Source organism: Eschrichtius robustus, chromosome X, assembly GCF_028021215.1.
Source record: "Eschrichtius robustus isolate mEscRob2 chromosome X, mEscRob2.pri, whole genome shotgun sequence".
NCBI classification, from domain to species: Eukaryota; Metazoa; Chordata; class Mammalia; order Artiodactyla; family Eschrichtiidae; genus Eschrichtius; species Eschrichtius robustus.
The window spans coordinates 26,197,371-26,211,285 of NC_090845.1; positions in this window are offsets into that span (position 1 = coordinate 26,197,371).

Here is a 13,915-nt window from a genome sequence, read left to right on the forward strand (position 1 = left end):
AGTAGTGGTAGGAGGCATATCTTATTTATCTGAATGTTTTTCAGTAACTGGTATACTTGCCTGGCATATAGCAGACACTTGTTGATATTTTAATTAAATGAAAGAGCCAATAGGGGACTTCCCTGGTGGCACAGTGGTTAAGAATCTGCCTGCCAATGCAGGGGACACGGCTTTGAGCCCTGGTCCAGGAAGATCCCACATGCCTCGGAGCAACTAAGCCCGTGCGCCACAACTACTGAGCCTGCACACCTAGAGCCCGTGCTCCGCAACGAGAGAAGCCACCACAATGAGAAGCCCGCACATTGCAACAAAGAGCAGCCCCCGCTCACCATGACTAGAGAAAGCCCATGTGCAACAACGAAGACCCAACACAGCCAAAAATAAATAAATTTGTAAAAAAAAAAAAAAAGAGCCAATAAATGAAATCTGAATAGTATGCTAAACTTGAAACTTCATCAATAGTAAGTTTTATATGATTATATATGTGGGGGGTGTGCATATGAGTGAACAAGTTTGAGTTTGTATATGAATATGTTTATTTATAAATGTATACAGTTACATATAAGTATAAATGCATCTATATTGTTTGTATAAGTGAAAAGAGAGAGTTGATATGTCTTGTTATTATACTGTTATATCCTGGAAGACACGGTTTCTATTTTCTACTTCCTATGAAGAGGTCTACATTTTCTAAAGTAATACTCTACATAGGTGAGAGCACACTTTATGTGGATTGAAGAAAATATATTACTTATAAGATTTTAACTTTAAAAATTTTCAATAACTCCTTTATAATTAACAACAAAATAAAATTAAAAGTAGTAATATTTCCCACCACTATATATATAATCTTCATTTCTTTAAAAGAATCACTGCATTCTTCGCATTCTTAAAATTATATGCCATATCTTTTTTCATTTTGAAGTAAATTGTACTAATTTAAACATATTTGCACATTAAGAGTTTTGGCTTCCCTTTACCTTGTATCTCCCAATTTGACTATTATTTTAGTTAACGCAAAATTACTTTTATCCTCTCACAGGACTTTTAATATAGTCAGGAAGAAAGTACAATAACTATATTTTTATATAGGATAACAGGTAACTGGTAGTGAAGTTCAGTATTTGGTGTTAAAGCAAAACACACACACACACACACACACACACATGCACACACACAGAGTCAGTACACATATGGGATTTATGTACTATTTCCCCTGAGTTTCACATTCAATTGCTACTTTTTTGATCGCAAAAAAACTTTTGAGTTTAATAAACTGAATATATGTCCAATATGTCATTCATAGATATGAAATTTTTTGGTGCCTTTGGTGGTTAAAAAACAAATAATGTATAAGCATTTTGATTGTGGTTTTAGGTTTAGAAACAGAAATGATTTCTCTTAAGGCCTAATATGGCTGCCAGCCTGTGGCAGGAAGGAAGGTGGTAGGCATTGCCGCATTCTGCAGGTCAACAAATTTCATGCAAGTCTCTCTGTTACTGTTATCAGGGCTGCTGTCAGTTGTCATGGCCGACTGCCAACTGGTGGAGTCAATGGTTGTATTTTATCTTCCTAAGGAAAACTCACTCAGCAAGCTATAGAACATAACTGCTGGCCTGTGACTTGTTTATTTTTTAAATAAACATGTAGTCCAGAGAGGGAATCACCATTCTGTGCCTATTATTTACTTTTGAGTCAGAGAGACATAATCTTTCACTTGCAGTGTATTTGGAAAGAGAATATTGGGGAAGCATAACAGCAGCTGTATCTAGCTTTTATAATATTTATGGCTTTCCTTCTCGGAGATGAGACCAAGTTCTGTGTTTTTTTGAGTTTTGAATTTTGAACATAAAAAGGTAGAGAATCGTTGGTACGGAATTTTAAAGAGAAATTGTGGCTAAATGGGACAAAATACAGAAAGGACCTTCAAGCATTCTACTTCCTGATCTTCAGCATTATCAGTTACCTGTAGAGTTATGTTTCCAAGTGTACGTAAACTATTGAACAGTTAAAACTATTGGACATCTCTGAAAATATGAAAGCCATACATTATTGTATTGGCTTTAATTCAAATATGAAGAGATGCCTAATACATGTGGTGATAACTGGAGTGTACTTTGAAGGATGTTAAATAATGCTTTATTCCAACTCTTAACCAGGTTAAACTTGAGCATATAAACTAAAGATTTGCCCAGTTAAAAGTAAATATAAGAAGCACAGCATGTTAATTGATTGCTCTCTGGAAGAAAAAGCCATTTGACTAAGATTCCCTTCTTAAATGGCAACCTTAAGAGGAGAGGTTTAGTCCTTTTGGCTTGGTGGCCAAACTTTAAGAGGTGATAAGCCATCCTCAGAATCTCCATAAATCTGTGTGACAGTTTCATGATACTGTACTGCCATGGTTGAAGCTGGTCCATTACTGAAATGAAGAATCCTAAATGAATTTAATGTTCTTTCTTTTATCCATGTTTCTTTCATTGATTCTGGCTTATAATTCTGGACAGAAAATTTAAGGTAGTAAATGTGTCAAAATACTGCATCACGATGGCATGCAAGAAAGGGCAGAAGGAAAACAGAAATAGACTGTTACCTTTAGCCAGTAAGTGTTGTAGGTGAGGAACAACCAGACTCAAAAAACAATAATCCTCATTGGGGTATGGTAAAGTTTCTATGACGTCATCAAAATTGCCTTCATTAATTTGTTCTTTAGGCATTTGAGTGCCAGATATATGCCATGTGTAAGTAGTTCACCATCTTATACAGCATGTACTTGTTAAACTTTCCAAGAGCAGTAACAGATTTACCTAACTCAGCTGTGCTCTCTTGCAGGCCTGTCTTACAACCAAAGATCTATATTGTGAGATAGCTAATCAGTAGAGGCAGTGGAATATGATAAAAGATGTCAGCAAAATATTTCTAGAACATGATTTTAGATTCACCAATACTGCTTTAATGCTCTGACATCTCGCTTTCTCAGCATCCTTATGTTTAACTATCATCTTCTGTATATAGTCTTATAACTTTTACTGGATCCTTCCTATTGGCTAGTAAAAATGGTTTTTGTTTTGCTTCTCTGTGCTTGCTGAATTTACTTCCTTACCTACCATTCATATTTCAATAATTTTCCTGTCCCTACAGTTTCAATGAAATTATCCTGATTGAAGTCAGTGAAGATCTCCATTTGGGTAAATCCAGTGGAAATGTTCAGTCCCCATCTTAGATTTCCTCTCAGGAGCATTAAACAAGAAAACTTTAGGCATCAGGGAAAATAGCCATCAGAACTATGATTGAAGGACTTGGGGACCATCAAATGTGTATAGTGAAGGAAGGTGAGAGAGATGACACGAAGATTTTAGCTTTGGTTACTCAGAGTATGGTAATGCCTTAAATAAAGCTAAAACAAATGGAGAAGAGCAGGAATTTTTAAAAAGAATAAATAGCTTGTTTTTAGGTACGTTGAGTGAATTGGAGACAGACCTTTCTATCAGATACAAATATCTACTTGGGAATGGAGTTTAAGTAATAAATGAAAGAGAGAGCTGAGGCCAAGGTATACAATGAAAAGAAGGGTAAATGATGGGACCCTGGGAGGTTACTGAGGTGGAGATGGGAAGAGGAAGCAGTGAAAAAAAATTGTACTGATGATAGCAATAAAAAATTCAAGAAAAGTAAGTGCCCTAAGTCAAAGAAACTGAACTTTGAATAATGAGAAAGTGTACAGATAAATACAAAATAATTTTAAGGCTGTCTGGGGACTTTTGGGTGCACTGATTAGACCTAAATTTTGGCTTTTTGAGAGCAGTTTCTTTAGAAATTAGAAAGCAAGTCACTGAGTAAGTGTAAACAGAAGAGATGGATGTTCCTTTTAATAACATTTAAAAGTGAAGTACATGGGAATGGGATGGAGCCACAGATCTAGGGGAAATCAGAATGAGGGGAAGGTTGTTTTGTTATGCTTTTCATCTGAGTAATAAAAACAAGGTAAAAAAATTAATCAAATGAGAACCCCCTACTTTTAACCTTTTAAGTCTCACTCACTTAAAAAGTTAAGCTGTTTTTAATATTTGTGTTCTTCTGATGAAAATCTACACATTCAGACAATATACTTCTATTTCTATTATTGAATTGTAACCATAATGTAAAAGAGATGCTTTTTTAAAAATTCATAAACCATTCATTTATTCCACAACATTTTCTTCATTTCAGCAAAATCACTGATTATGTTTTTTATTAATTTTTATTTTATATTGGAGTATAGTTGATTAACAGTGTAGTGTTAGTTTCAGGTGTACAGCAAAGTGATTCAGTTATACATATACATATATCTATTCTTTTTCAAATTCTTTTCCCATTTAGGTTATTACAGAGTATTGAGCAGAGTTCCCTGTGCTATACAGTAGGTCCTTGTTGGTTATCTATTTTAAGTATAGCAGTGTGTATATGTCATTCCCAGTTTCCCAATCTATCCCTCCCCCATCCTTCCCCGCCAGTAACCATAAGTTCGTTCTCTAAGTCTGTGAGTCTATTTCTGTTTTGTAAATAAGTTCATTTTTATTATTTTTTATAGATTCTGCATATAAGAAATATCATATGATTTTTGTCTTTCTCTGACTTACATAATATGATAATCTCCAGGTCCATCCATGTTGCTGCAAATGACATTATTCCATTCTTTTTAATGGCTGAGTAATATTCCATTGTATATATGTACCACATCTTTATCCATTCATCTGTTGTTGGACGTTTAGGTTGCTTCCATGTCTTGCCTATTGTAAACAGTGCTGCAGTGAATATTGGGGTGCATGTATCTTTTTGAATCATATTTTTCTCCAGATATATGCCTAGGAGTGGGATTGCTGGATCACATGGTAGCTCTATTTTTAGTTTCTTAAGGAACCTCCATACTGTTCTCCATAGGCTCTACCAATTTACATTCCACCAACAACGTAGGAGGGTTCCATTTTCTCCAAACCCTTGCCAGCATTTATTGTTTATAGACTCTTTGATTATGGCGATTCTGACTGGTGTGAGGTGATACCTCATTGCAGTTTTGATTTTCATTTCTGTAATAATTAGTGATGTTGAGCACCTTTTCATGTGCCTCTTGGCCATCTGTATGTCTTTTTTAGAGAAATGTCTATTTTAGGTCTTCTGCCAATTTTTTGATTGGATTGTTTGTTTTTTTGATATTGAGCCGCATAAGCTGTTTGTAAATTTTGGACATTAATCCCTTGTCAGTCACATCGTTTGCAAATATTTTCTCACATTCAGTGGGTTGTCTTTTCGTTTTGTTGATGGTTTCCTTTGCTTTTGAGTTTAATTAGGTTCCATTTGTTTATTTTTATTTATCTTACTCTAAGAGACGGATCGGAAAAGATACTGCTGTGCTTTATGTCAAAGAGTGTTCTGCCTGTGTTTTCCTCTAAGAGTTTCATAGTATTTGGTCCTACATTTAAGTCTTTAATCCATTTGGAGTTTATTTTTGTGGTTGTTGTTAAAGAATGTTCGAATTTCACTTTTTTTTTTTTAAACTATAGCTGTCCACTTTTCCCAGCACCATTTATTGAAGAGTCTGTGTTTTCTCCATTGTACAGTCTTGCCTCCTTTGTTGTAGATTGATTGACCATAGGTGCATGGGTTTATTTCTGGGCTTTCTATCCTGTTCCATTGATCTATATTTCTGTTTTTATCCCAGCACCATACTGTTTTGATGACTGTAGCTTTGCAGTATAGTCAAAATTCTGGGCGCCTGATTCCTCTAGCTTCGTTTTTCTTTCTCAAGGTTGCTTTGGCTATTTGGGGTCTTTTGTGTCTCCATACAGATTTTAAGATTTTTTTGATCTGGTTTTGTGAAAAGTGCCGTTGGTATTTAATAGGGATCGTATTGAATCTGTAGATTGCCTTGGGTAGTATAGTCATTTTGACAACACTTATTCTTCCAATCTGACAACATGGTATATCTTTCCATCTGTTTGTGTCATCTTCAGTTTCTTCCATCAGGGTCTTATAGTTTTTAGGATACAGGTCTTCTGCCTCCTTAAGTAGGGTTATTCCTAGGTATTTTATTCTTTTTGATGAGATGGTAAATGGCGTTGTTTCTTTAATTTCTCTTTCTGATCTTTGTTGTTAGTGTACAGAAATGCAACAGATTTCTGTGTATTTATTTTGTATCCTGCAACTTTACTGAATTCATTGTTGTGCTCTGGTAATTTTGCTGGTAGCATCTTTAGGATTTTCTATGTATAGTGTCATTTCATCTGCAAACCGTGACAGTTTTACTTCTTCTTTTCTCATTTGGATTCCCTTTTTTCTTTTCCTTCTCTGATTGCCGTGACTAGGACTTCCAAAACTATGTTGAATAAAAGTGGTGAGAGTGGACATCCTTGTCTTATTCCTCTTACAGGAAATGCTTTTAACTGTTTACCATTGAGTATGATGTTAGCTGTAGGTTTGTTGTATATGGCCTTTATTATGTTGAGGTATGTTCCCCCTATGACCACTTTCTGGAGAGTTCTTTATCATACATGAGTGTTGAATTTTGTCAAAAGCTTTTTCTGAATCTATTGAGATGATCATATGGTTTTTATTTTTCAATTTGTTGATGTGGTGTATCACACTCATTGATTTATGGATATCGAAAAATCCTTGCATCCCTGGGATAAATCCCACTTGATCATGGTGTACGATCCTTTTAATGTATTGTTGGGTTCAATTTGCTAGTATTTTGTTGATGATTTTTGTGTCTATGTTCATCAGTGATATTGGCCTGTAATTTTCTTTTTTTGTGGTATCTTTGGTTTTGGTATCATGGTGAAGGTGGCCTCATAGAATGCGTTTAGGAATGTTCCTTCCTCTGCAATTTTTTGGAATAGTTTCAGAAGGATAGGTGTTAACTCTTCTCTAAATGTTTGATAGAATTCTCCTGTGAAGCCATCTGGTCCTGGACTTTTGTTTGTTGGGAGTATTTTAATCACAGTTTTCAATTTCAGTACTTGTGATTGGTCTGTTCATATTTTCTGTTTCTTCCTGGTTCAGTCCTAGGAGATTGTACCTTTCTAAGAATATGTCCATTTCTTCTAGGTTGTCCATTTTATTGGCATGTAGTTGCTTGTAGTAGTCTCTTATGATCCTTTGTATTTCTGTGGTGCCCATTATAACTTTCTCCTTTTTCATTTCTAATTTTATTGATTTGAGCCCTCTCCCTCTTTTTCTTGATGAGTCTGGCTAAAGGTTTACCAATTTTGTTTATCTTTTCAAAGAACCAGCTTTTAGTTTCATTGATCTTTTCTATTGTTTTCTTTGTCTCTATTTTCATTTATTTCTGCTCTGATCTTTATGATTCATTTCCTTCTACTAACTTTGGGATTTGTTTGTTGTTCTTTCTCTAGTTGCTTTAGGTGTAAGGTTAGGTTGTTTGTTTGAGATTTTTCTTGTTTCCTGAGGTAAGATTGTATTGCTGTAAACTTCCCTCTTAGAACTGCTTTTGCTGCATCTCAAAGGTTTTGGATACTCGTCCTGTCATTTTCATTTGTCTCTAGGTATTTTTTGATTTCCTCTTTGATATCCTCGTGATCCATTGGTTGTTTAGGTGCATATTGCTTAGCCTCCATGTGTTTGTGTTTTTTACAGTCTTTTTTTTTTTTCTTGTAGTTGATTTCTAATCTCATAGCGTTGTGTTCGGAAAAGATCCTTGATATGATTTTAGTTTTCTTAAATTTACCGAGGCTCTCTTTGTGGCCCAGCATGTGATCATTCCTGGAGAATGTTCCATGTGCACTTGACAAGAATGTGTATTCTGCTGGTTTTGGATGGAATGCTCTATAAATATCAGTTAAGTCCGTCTAGTCTAATGTATCATTTAAGGCCTGTGTTTCCTCATTGATTTTGTGTCTGGATGATCTGTCCATTGACGAAAGTGTGGTGTTAAAGTCCCCCACTATTATTGTGTTACTGTCGATTTCTCCTTTTAAGGCTATATTTGCCTTATATATTGAAGTGCTCCTATGTTTGGTGCATATATATTTAGAATTGTTATATCTTCTTGGATTGATCCCTTGATCATTATGTAGTGTCCTTCTTTGTCTCTTGTAACAATCTTTATTTTAATGTCTATTCTGTCTGATATGAGTGTTGCTACTCCAGCTTTCTTGTGGTTTCCACTTGCATGGAATATCTTTTTCCATCCTGTCACTTTCAGTCTGTATGTGTCCCTAGGTCTGAAGTGGGTTGCTTGTAGACAGCATATATAAGGGCCTTGTTTTTGCATCCATTCAGCCAGTCTGTGTCTTTTGGTTGGAGCATTTAATCCATTTACATTCAAGGTGATTATCAATATGTATGTTCTTATTACCATTTTCTTAATCGATTTGGGTTTGTTTTATGGTCTTTTTCTTCTCTTGTGTTTCCTGCTTAGAGAAATTCCTTTAGCATTTGTTGTAAAGCTGGTTTGGTGTTGCTGAATTCTCATAGCTTTTGCTTGTCACTAAAACTTTTGATTTCTCTGTTGAATCTGAATGAGATTCTTACTGGGTAGAGTAATGTTCGTTGTAGTTTTTTCCCTTTCATCACTTTAAATATATCCTGCACTCCCTTCTGGCCTGTATAGTTTCTGCTGAGAAGTCAGCTGATAACCTTATGGGTATTTCCTTGTATTTTTTTTTTTTGCTTTTCCCTTGCTGCTTTTAATATTTTTTCTTTGAATTTAATTTTTGTTAGTTTGAGTAATATGTCTCTTGGAGTGTTTCTCCTAGGGTTTATCCTTTATGGGACTCTGCGCTTCCTGGACTTGAGTGGTTATTTCCTTTCCCATGTTAAGGAACTTTTCAACTATAATCTCTTCAAATATTTTCTGAGACCCTTTCTCTTTCTCTTCTTCCTTCAGGATCCCTATAATTCGAATGTCAGTGCGTTTAATGTTGTCCCAGAGGTCTCTGAGACTGTCCTCAATTCTTTTCATTCTTTTCTCTTTATTCTGCTCCGTAGCAGTGATTTCCACCATTTTATCTTCCAGCTCACTTATCCGTTCTTCTGCCTCAGTGATTCTGCTATTGATCCCTTCTAGAGAATTTTTGATTTCATTTATTGTGTTGTTCATCACTGTTTGTTTGCTCTTTAATTCTTCTAGGTCCTTTTTAAACGTTTCTTGTATTTTCTCCATTCTGTTTACGAGATTTTGGATCATCTTTACTATCATTACTCCAAATTCTTTTTCAGGTAGGTTGCCTATTTCATCTTCATTTACTTGGTCCTGTTGGTTTTTACCTCACTCCTTCGTCTATAACATATTTTTTGTCGTTTCATTTTTTTTTTGATGGGTGGGGCTGTATTCCTGTCTTACTGGTTGTTTGGCCTGAGGCATCCAGCACTGGAGTTTGCTGGCAGATGGGTAGAGCTGGGTATTGATGCTGAGATGAGGACCTCTGGGAGGCCTCACTCCAATTAATATTCCCTGGGGTCTGAGTTTCTCTGTTAGTTCAGCAGTTTGGACTCAGCGCTCCCACCACAGGAGCTGAGGCCCGACCTCCAGTCTGGGAACGAAGATCCTGCAAGCTGCGTGGCATGGCAAAAAAAAAAAAGAGAAAAAGGAGCAGTACAATAACAAAGAATAAAAAGTAAAATAAAATTAGAAAGATAAAAAATATATTAGGAAAAATAAAAATATAATTGAAGCAACTGCAACAAGGTAAAACCACAACAGAAAAAAAGAAAAAAAGAGGGGGTGGGGGAAGAAGCCAAAAGGAGCAGAACAATAACAAAGTGTAAAGAATAAAATAAAGTTAGAAAAATAAAAGCTTTATTAGAAAAAATAAAAATATAAATGAATCAACAACAGCAAGATAAAAAAGAACCCCAACCTAAAAGAAGGAAGAAAAAAAAAAAGGCCAGAAAGGCCTTGGCTATGGGGCAGCTGATCTTAGGTGGGGGGTGGAACTTAGGCAAGGGTGGGGTTTAGGGTGGGGCGGGGCCTAGGCAGGGGCTGACATTTAAGCGTGGGGTGGGGCCTAGGCTCAGGACGCAGGCAGCTGGAAAAGGCCTTTTGGGTGGGGCTTCAGCAGGGTGACATTCCAAGTGTGGGGCAGGGCCTCTGCTTAGGACCTGTGTAGAAGGGGAGGGGCAGCACATCTAGAGGGGTCCTCTGGAGTGTGGAGTTCTGGAGTTTGGAGGTAGGTCCCTGAGTGAGGGTGCGTGGGGGGGTTTAGGCCCAGCGTTGGAGGGGGTGCCTGAGTGTAGAGGTGGGGCCCTGGGTGGGGGTGTAGGGGCGGGGCTTGGGCTCTGCGTGGCAGGAGGGAGGCTCCGAGGGCAGAGGATTAGGCCCTGGAGCCCAAGAGGCTCCCCAGTGCCCAAGTGGACAGGGAAAGCATTGACCCCGTTCCCTTCCGTGAAAAGGAATTTTTTGCAAAGACGCTTCTAACTCAGTACCTGGGACACTGTTTCCTACCCATTTTATGTGGTTAATACCTGCTCATCCTTTACAGCTCAGCTTAAATACATACTTTGGCTCTCTAGACTAAGTAAGCTTACCCTTGCTGTATGCTTTTGTAGGACTCAGTACCTTTCCTGGATATTATTAGATTATATGTACATCTATTGTTTTTTCAGTATCTTTCTTCCCCACTGGACCATAAGCTCCATGATGGCAGGGATCATTTCAGCTTTATTATCTACTGTGTGTAGCACAAGGGCTAGTACATAATTAGTACTCAGTAGATATTGGTCACTTGAATTAATGAGTAATTTGTTTGGTGGTATGGTAATGGTTCTAGAACCTTCCAAATAACAATTTTCAGATTTGAAATATATAGTATTCTAATAGTATTTCAAATTTATTTGAGACATGCTATTATGCTCTCATAAAACTATAAATATATCTTTAGATGCTTGTCAGTATTGTTAAATAACACAGTTTATGAATATTTTATATAATAATACAGTTCCTTATATTGACGTTAGGTTTATAAAGGACATTCATATATAAATATAAGTTGATGACTGGGTATGATGCAGGCTTACTTACAGGTTCTACTGAAGCAGTTGGTGACACAGAGTTTGTGGGAGACAAAATATTTATTTGGAATCAATACTTGTAAAAGGAAGAGGAAGAAGCCAGGACTGGAGAGAAGGAGAAGCTTATCTGTGATACGGGCCTGACAAAGCTTTGGCCAGCCCAGTGAGGGGACTGGAGTGAGTACAGCCCATCAGAGTATCCCACTCTGGGCTGAAATGGCAGGGCCTTTACATCCCACAGGGCCTTTACACCCCTGCCTGACTCAGTTAGTGGGCACATGCTGCCCCTGGGAAGAGAACGGCCTCAGACAAGGCAGCTCACAGCAGCTGAGGCTGACCCTGAATGGGCTGCCAGCTGGAGGCTGCCTGCTGACCACACTTCTCACAGCTGCCAGCAAGCCCTTCCTATACTTAACTGGTAAGTTCAGCATTTTGAGTGCTTAAGAGTTTTCATACTTTGGGTCCGCAAACAACCATAAGAACTAACAACTGCTTGTAAGTAGCAGAGCTGGGATTCAAACCCAGTCATTTTGGCTTCAAAGTTCATGCTTTTAACCACTCTACTATCCTGTCTTCCTACTCTGTTCAGTACAGAAATGCATGCACAGTAGGAATAAATTGACTACCTTATCTCCCTGCTAATAACATATATAAAGAACATGCAGGTTGAGCCTGTGTTGTTATATGGTAAACTATGAAACTATGTTAATCCTTAAGAGGATATCAAGAAGGCTCTCCATCAAGGAAGATAAAAGTATCATTTTTGGCCAGATCCTTTTTCTGTTCTGTATTTTTATTGTCCCTGCTATATATTGTTCTCTGACTCAAGTGGTCTCTTCTATTCCTCAGAATTTCTTGGAGTCCCAAGGGAGTGCCTTACGCATTCCCATAAAAGTATTTGGTCTTCTACAATACAGTGCCCATGGTGCATTTCTGCTCCCCTTGCTCTTGTCTTTCCCTTCTTTTGCTGTGCATAGGTGTATCCACTAGTTATGTCTATGTCTCAGGCTACTTAGCCTCCAAGAGGGTACTGCTCCCATGTTTCCCACTTCTGATGAAGGGATGGGAAAGTGCATGATACTACAGAGTACAGAGAATTGCTCCTCTCCCCTGACTCCATTAAAGTTTTTTACTGGATCAAGCTGCTTCTCGATTGTCTCTTCCCTAATGCTGAGTTCTCTCTTAGAACCTCAGATCCTCATCCACGTAGATGTCTATTGATCCATGGCTATTGATCCATGGCTGCTAGTTCATCAGACAAGTCTTAACATTGGTAGCTATAGGCCAGTTTCAAGCTTTATGCCTTAGGTTATGTTTCCTGGAAATTGATTCTGATGTGGAGCTTTGCTGGCAAGACATCGATTGTGGAATGCTCTTAGAATCACTACCTGAAGTGGGAGTGCGGATACCCTCAAGGGACAGAAGGAGAAGATAACCTGCATTGTCACTGGAGAAGCCTCCTCACCCTTGGGGAGCTCTGGAGCTGGGATGGCCCTTTAGGGTGGTTCAGATGGTGCGTAGATCAGTCATTGAATGCCCCAGCTATAACCTTAGGTGAAGTATTTCCCTTTGAGCAAAGGGAGGGTCTCCACTATAAGCTGCCATCAGGTAACTCCCAAGAGCAGGACGAATGAGTGCTTCAGTCCTGAAGGCGGGAGCTGAGTGGCACCTCACACCATCTAGAGCGCCATCTCAATTTTTATGCCACTGACCAAAATTTGGTCTTTGAAGTTGTAAGACCGTCTCAGAAATACTCCCTTTTTGTTTGGTTGTGGATAGATTATTTTTTCTATTTGCTTTTTCTTTTCTTAATTTTTTTAAACTTTTTATTTTTTATTGATTGCTGGGAAGATGTTTTATTTATTTATTTATTTTATTTGGTTGTGCCGGGTCTTAGTTGCGTCAGGCAGGCTTCTCAGTTGCGGCTCGCTGCCTCCTTATTTGTGGCAGGCAGACTCCTTAGGTGTGGCAGGCGGACTCCTTAAGTGTGGCATGCGAACTCTTAGTTACAGCATACATGTGGAATCTAGTTCCCTGGCCAGGGATTGAACCCGGGCCCCCTGAGTCTTAACTGCTGCGCCACCAGGGAAGTCCCTCTATTTGCTTTTATAATACACATTCACACACACACACACACACACACACACACACACACACACACACACACACACACACACACACACACACACACACACACACACACACACACACACACACACACACACACACACACACACACACACACACACACACACACCAGTTACTATTAGGTTTCTAATGCACATGGCCCTTTTACTCTGCCTGCTCTAAGTATAGTGTGTTTCATTTGTTTTCAAAAGGTTACAAAATATCCTGGCTTCAGGCAAGTGAAAATATTATCTTCTGAGATGAGTATTTTCTGGAAGATTATCTCTGTAACTCACACATGCTTCCCTACATGCTTGGTTCCTTTCTTTAAAAAGAGCTATTTCCCTGGGATCAGATACATATTAGAAAATGCTATCTCACTGAGGCCACTGAATGTAAATAACACAACTCCCAACAGAAAGAGTTCTAAATAAGCTTTTTGGGTGATTATTTCTAATAATTCAAAAGACTTATTGCCCAGATAATAAGCAATGCACAGGATACTATAGACGTTGTAGGAACACTAAGTATCTCTAGCATATTTACTATATTAGACAAAGTCCATTCTGTTTAATTTGTTGATAAGTGTGCCTGGATCTCCTCCTGCAAATGTCTTAGAAATATATAAATGAAAAGTTATTTGCTTACAAGGATGTCTCCAGGGTGACTTTGTAGTACACAGTTTCTTTTTGACACTGTCTCACTCTCATTTTCCCATGACTTCCACCAGCATGCCAAAACCCGCTCCCCATTGTTCTATCTCTGTCCCTTGGCTCTCTTTCCA